Raw genomic sequence first — 6,214 nt, 5'->3', positions numbered from 1 at the left:
CTGCGTTCTCGGAATTCAGGCACTTGGGAAGGGGGCGCTGTAACAAATTATCCATTGTCTTATATGAATTTTCCAGGGTTCATTTTTCCCAATGCAAAGTGGTAATATCTCCAGTTTATGCGAGGCGAAGAAAACATAATTGGTGCTAGGCTACCCAGCTATTATATTAAAAGGTGGGGCTACTCAGTCATGGCACATGCCAGTCATCCCAGCAGGAGGCAGGAAGTTCAGAAAGTCAGGGCTAGCCTGAGCTAGACAGCAAATTTGAGGAAAGTCTGGGCTACATGAGACTGTATAAAAAATAGTCAAAGGAAAAAAACTTAATGCTAATAAGGATAGTGACAAATAAAGAAAAAAGAGACTAGAAAGAAGGTCTGGCACTTAATATGGTTATCGAATGTAACAGGAGAAAGGAGATGTGAAGTGCATGGCAGAGCAAAAATAACCTAGTGTGAGGTGAAATTGCAATCTACATCAATTGAGAATGTTTCAAAAATAACGAAAAAAGTTGCATGAAACCTCTGAATCTCGAGGGAGGATACCGTGATGATACTTGTGGTGGTTTGAATGAGAACGGTCCCCATAGGCTCACGTATTTGACTACTTAACCCCAGTTGGTGGAACTGTTCGCAAGGATTAGGAGATGTGGCCCTGTTGGAGAAAATGTGTCACTGGGAATGGCTGGGCATTGAGCTCCCAACCCCCCCCCCATTCCCAGTTAGTTGTCTCCACCAGCAGCCCTCTCTTCTTTCTCTCTGACTTGCCGTTGTTATCTTGGGATGTGAGCTCCAGCTACTGCTCCGTTGCCATGCTCTTTGCCAGATGCTCACACTCTAGCCATCTTGGAACCATGAGCTCTAATTACATGTTTTCTTTTATACATTGCCTTGGTCAAGGTATTTTGTCATGTCAATAGAAAAGTAACCAAGGGGCTGGAGAGATGGCTCAGTGGTTAAGAGCATTGCCTGCTCTTCCAAAGGTTATGAGTTCATTTCCCGGCAACCACATGGTGGCTCACAACCATCTGTAATGAGGTCTGCTGTCCTCTTCTGGTCTGCAAACACACACAGATTGAATATTGTATACATAATAAATAAATATTTAAAAAAAGAAAAGTAAGCAAGACAATACTTAAAGAAATTAAAACATGGAGCTTGAGAAATTGCTCAGCAGTTCAGGGCACTGATACTCTTCCAGAGGACATGGGTTCAGTTCCTAGCACAAACAGCTCACGACCTATCTAAGTGCAATTCCAGGAGATTCAATGCCTCTTCTAGCTCCATAGGCACTGTATACACACTCGGTACTCACACATGCATGCAGACAGAACATCTATACTCCTAAAAGATAGAAAATAAAGTGTGATATTTGTGATATGTGGTGATCACAAACAAGGGTGTTCTGGTCATATGAAAGAAAACACAAATATATTAGGACAATGTCTAGATCTTAAACAGTTAATTTTCTAAGTTTCTAACCATAGGATCCAACAGTTTCTTATGTACACACCACTTTCAAGTATTGCGACAAAGAAATGCTGTGATGTGTAGAATCAAGCTATGTTTAAGTCACGTTCTTAGATCAGTACCATAAAAGGTACATGTGTGCCATAGGAGAGCAAGCACCTCCACCAGAGGAACACTGTATCTTTCATAGTGTGCTGATTGTGCCCGACCAGATTACCTCTAGGGTTCCCAGCCTTGCCTTTTCCTTCCCATTCTTTCCAAATCTAATTATGGTTCTTCTAAATGGATTAACTCATTTTGGATCACGGTTTGCTCCTCTTTAGAACACTCTACTGACCAGGCCTTGGGGTACAAGCATGTAAGGCCAGCTACTCAGGAAACTGATGCAGGAGGATAGAAAAAAATCAAGGTTTTCCTGAGCTATAGAGGGGATTTGAAGAAGCCCAGACAACTAAGACCTTGTATCAAAAGGAGAAAATATAAAAAAGGAGCTGGAAAGAGAAACCATTAACAGAATAATTGGCTAGCATAGGTAAAGCCCTAGATTTGATTTTTTTTGTACTGCAAATAATAATAGTGATAATGATGATGATGATGATAATAATAATAATAATAATAATAATAATAATAATAATAATGGAGATGAGGCTGACTGGAGAAATAGCTTTGTCAGTAAAGAGCTTGCCTTGTAAACATGAGGGCCTGAAATGGATCAATGGATTTCTGGAACCTACATGAAAAAGCTGGCCATGGTGGCTTGTAACCACAGTGCTGGTGCAGCTGGGACGACAGGCAGAATCCTGAGCCATTTCCTAGCCAGCTCTAGCTTACTCCGTGAGCTCCAGACCAGTGAGAGATACCCTCTCAAGATACTATTAGGATGCAGCAGAGTGTGGTGGTACATGCATTTAATCCCAGTGCTGGGAAGACAGAGGTGGGCAGATCTCTGTGAGTTCCAAGGCAGCCAGCACTACACGCTGAGGCGGTGTTTCATTAACAACAACAATAATGAGGATGGCATAATGAACCAGAGGCCTTAAGGGCTAGTTTACATTGAGACAACATGGCACCAATAAAGACATACAATGAGTTAGCTAATATATGACAGACATTGGATGGCCTGGGACAAAAACCAAACAGTAAAGTAGTCTGTTATATAACTGGTTTTGACAGAATGCCACTTTTGTGTGATTTTGTGTAAATAAAGTATTGAGGCCAGAGGCCTGAGCTTTTGTGTTCACCTTTACCAGCCTGAATCTGTGTGTCTGTCTTTACGCCTGTGTGCCACCTGCCTGTGTGTGGCCATGTATGCCAGTGTGTGCCTGGGAGCCTGCTGACAGCTGCCCACCTAAGAGCCTTTGTCTAGAAAGACTAAAATATGTCTTATCTGCCTGTGAGTCTTAGCAACCTCTTCAACCTCCCTGTCTCCCACGATTCTCCTCTTTTCCCAGCACTGGGTCATGAGCCTCATACCCGACATAGTTGGCAGGATGAAACTGTGGGGCAAAACAAAAAGGGAAATAAAAGAGAAAGACAAGAGAAGAGAGGAACTGAAGCTCTGCAACTCCAGGAAAATCTTCTCCTGCCAAGACACTGCCTAAAGCGGAGTCAGCAAAGATGGAGGAAATAAAGTCAATGGCTGTTTTAACTGTTTAAAGAAGGTTATGAGGATACTTTGTGGTGAGAAAATGAGGTGTGTGAAAGAAAGAAACTGAAAGCTCAATTCCGTTTATGATTTGGAGCATGATCTCATTAACATATATACATATACATGCACAAACACACACATATACAGTGTGTATATATAGTATATATATAATATTACAGTCATAGTCTGGGTGGTCTATCCCCTGCATCTGTGAGACCAGGGTGATGTGGGATGTATATGTGTTGATTTTATTGGTTGATAAATAAAGTTGCTTTGGTCAATGGCTTAGCAGAGTAAAGCCAGTTGGAAAATCCAAAGATGAGAGAGAGAGAGAGAGAGAGAGAGAGAGAGAGAGAGAGAGAGAGAGGAGGTTGAGTCAACGAGACACCATTTAACTGCTGAAGGAGAAAAAAGCCAGAACATTCCAGTAAGCCACAGCCTCATGGTGATACGTAGATTCATAAAAATGGATTAATTTAAGATGCAAGAGGTAGCTAGGACTATGCCATTAGCTGAGGGTTGTAATTAATAGAGTTTCTGTTTGATTATTCAGATCTGGATGGCCAGGAAACAAACATGCAATCTCCATCTACACCAGGGGGCAGATAGTATCCTACTGAAAGGGGAGGAGTGGAGACATTGCCTTCTATCGCCATCGAGTTCTCTTTAAGGCGGTGCCTGTAGGTCATGAACCCACAGACTCAGAATCAATGTCTACTGTGTCCCTCCAGGGCTAAGTATATCCTAGGGATGGAGCTAAAATGCCTGGCTAGGGAGGATCCTGGACAACCAGAGGTGTTATGTTTATTCATTATTCATTAATCTTCCACTAATATACAGAGTGTTAACCATTGTTGATGCTGCAACTTACTATACTTTAGTTCATGGAAATCTAACCTGCTTTCTCTGGCCATCTACATAGGTAGGCAAATAACGTGGTCATAAGGTTAAGTCAAATCCAGTAACTGTCATTTGCTCCCCGGCTATATACAATGTATGCTTCTCTTAAGCTGAATATGCCCTAGGGGCAGCAAGTCTCTAAGCAACCACCCAGGAGTTCTAACTGCAAGTGAAGAATGTGAAACCACTGGAGATAGGCTACCCTTCTCTTCCCCCAAGGACACCAAGAGGAGAGGTGGGATCCACAAGCACCTGTTGCCTGCAGGCTATGGCAATATAGTTTGGGCAACACATAGGCCTACACTGCCCCCGTGTGGTCAAGTGTAGAAACCAGGACAATGATGCCAGTTGTCTAAAAGGGGTGGAATGTAGGGAGCAGAATGTCTTAAGGGCAAGCTTGTGTTTAGACAACATGGCACCAATTAGGATAACCAATATGAGTCAGTAAATATATGGATGTCACAGGATGTCTTAGAACCCCAGAGTAAATAGTAATATACTATGTATTTGATTTTGGCAGAATGTCACTTTTGTGTGATTGTATATAAACACATCCTTGAGATCAGAGGTCTGAACTTTTGTCTCCACCCTCACCAGCCTGCTTCTATATGACTGTCTTTAGGCCTGTGTACCACCCACCTGTGTGTGGCCATATATGCCAGTGTGTGTCTGGGAGCCTGACAGCTGCCACCTAAGAGCCATTGTCTAGAAAGACTAAAATATGTCTTATCTGCCTGTGAGTCCTAGCAACCTCTTCAACCTCCCAGTCTCTCATGACCCTCTTTTGTTCCTGCAGCGGAGCACAGATGTCCCAGACAGCTCCTCTGGTTGACCTCTGGCCTCCACCCACACGCATGCACATGTACATGTGTACCCAAGCACACACAGAGAAAGAGAAACACAGAAAGGAGCTACGGATATAGCTTATTGGTAGGAGACTTTTATGTGTGAGATCCTAGGGTCAATCGCTAAGACAGCATAGATAAATAAAAAATGTGTATACATACAGATATACATACATCTATGAATTAATCCCTTTACTGAATAGATAACTAAATGTAATGTGGAGTCTTGAAACTTAAAAAGACGTTAATTAAAAACTGGTGAATCCCAAATAAATCCTGTCTTTGTCTTAGTAGTATTATGCTAATACTGATTTTGTAGCTTGGTCAAGTTCCATGGTTATGTAAGATGGACATATTAGTAGAATTAGGGTAAAGAGAATACAAAACCACTCTGAACTATTTTTTATTTGTAACTAAGCCTCCTTGATATTTTTTTATTTGTTTTGGGACAGGGTCTCACTGTATAGCTCTGGCTGGCCTGTAACTCACTATGTAATATAGGCTGGCCTGTAACTCACTATGTAATATAGGCTGACCTCAAACTCAGAATTATGCCTGCTTCTGCTACCTGAGAGTTGAGATTAAAGGCGTGCATTACCACACCTGGCTTTTTTTTTTTTTTTTGAAACATAGTCTCATTGTGTAATACTGGTGGCCTAGAACTCTTAGACCTATGTAAACCAGACTGGCCTCAACCTTCTGGCAATACTTTCTGCCTCTATTTTCACACATTTTATAAAATAAAAGCATTGAAGTTTTATAAAGTACAAGCATTGAAACTGTGTTGCTTACACTGATGTTTAAGGTCAATGTAAATTTGAGGAAGTTCCTCAAAATCTGCAGGACAGTTTCTTCATCTGTTAGTGAAGAAATTCATAAATTAGGTATGGAATACTCCTCAAACTCTCATGAGGTAAACTTTGTTGACAGCCAGAAAAGTATTAGACATTCTATAATCCTGAGGCACTAGCATAAGGAAGTTAGGTGACCAGGGTCTAAGCCTTGGAAAGGTTTCTGGGACCCTGACGTCTTCCTCTTCTCACTGCACTTCTTGGTAGCACTGAAGTGAGCAGCTTTAGGTTCTCTACCATCGTTGCCTCCACACTGGCCCCAAAACAACAAAAGCAATCAACCAGGGACTGAAATTTTTGAAAGTGAGCCAAAATCAGACCTTTCTTTACACAGAGCTTCCCTTGAGCGTTTAGTCAGAATCATAGAAAGATGATTACTATGGAATAATAGTGACATAATCAACCCAAAGGTTTCTTAAATGATGCAATAATTTGTCTAAAATACCTCTGTTTATGTTGAATACATACTCATAAACAAACTTAAAATAGAAGGGGTTTTCCTTA

General features: G+C 41.5%; 1 pseudogene; it reads right to left on the bottom strand.

Annotated features, from left to right (window-relative positions):
* The window catches only part of LOC101997747, a 69,869-nt pseudogene extending 63,919 nt beyond the window's left edge, over positions 1-5,950 (bottom strand).
* Between the last annotated feature and the right edge of the window lie 264 nt (positions 5,951-6,214).

The sequence above is a fragment of the Microtus ochrogaster genome, chromosome X (assembly GCF_000317375.1).
Source record: "Microtus ochrogaster isolate Prairie Vole_2 chromosome X, MicOch1.0, whole genome shotgun sequence".
NCBI lineage: Eukaryota > Metazoa > Chordata > Mammalia > Rodentia > Cricetidae > Microtus > Microtus ochrogaster.
This window is presented reverse-complemented; position numbering and strand designations above follow the sequence as displayed.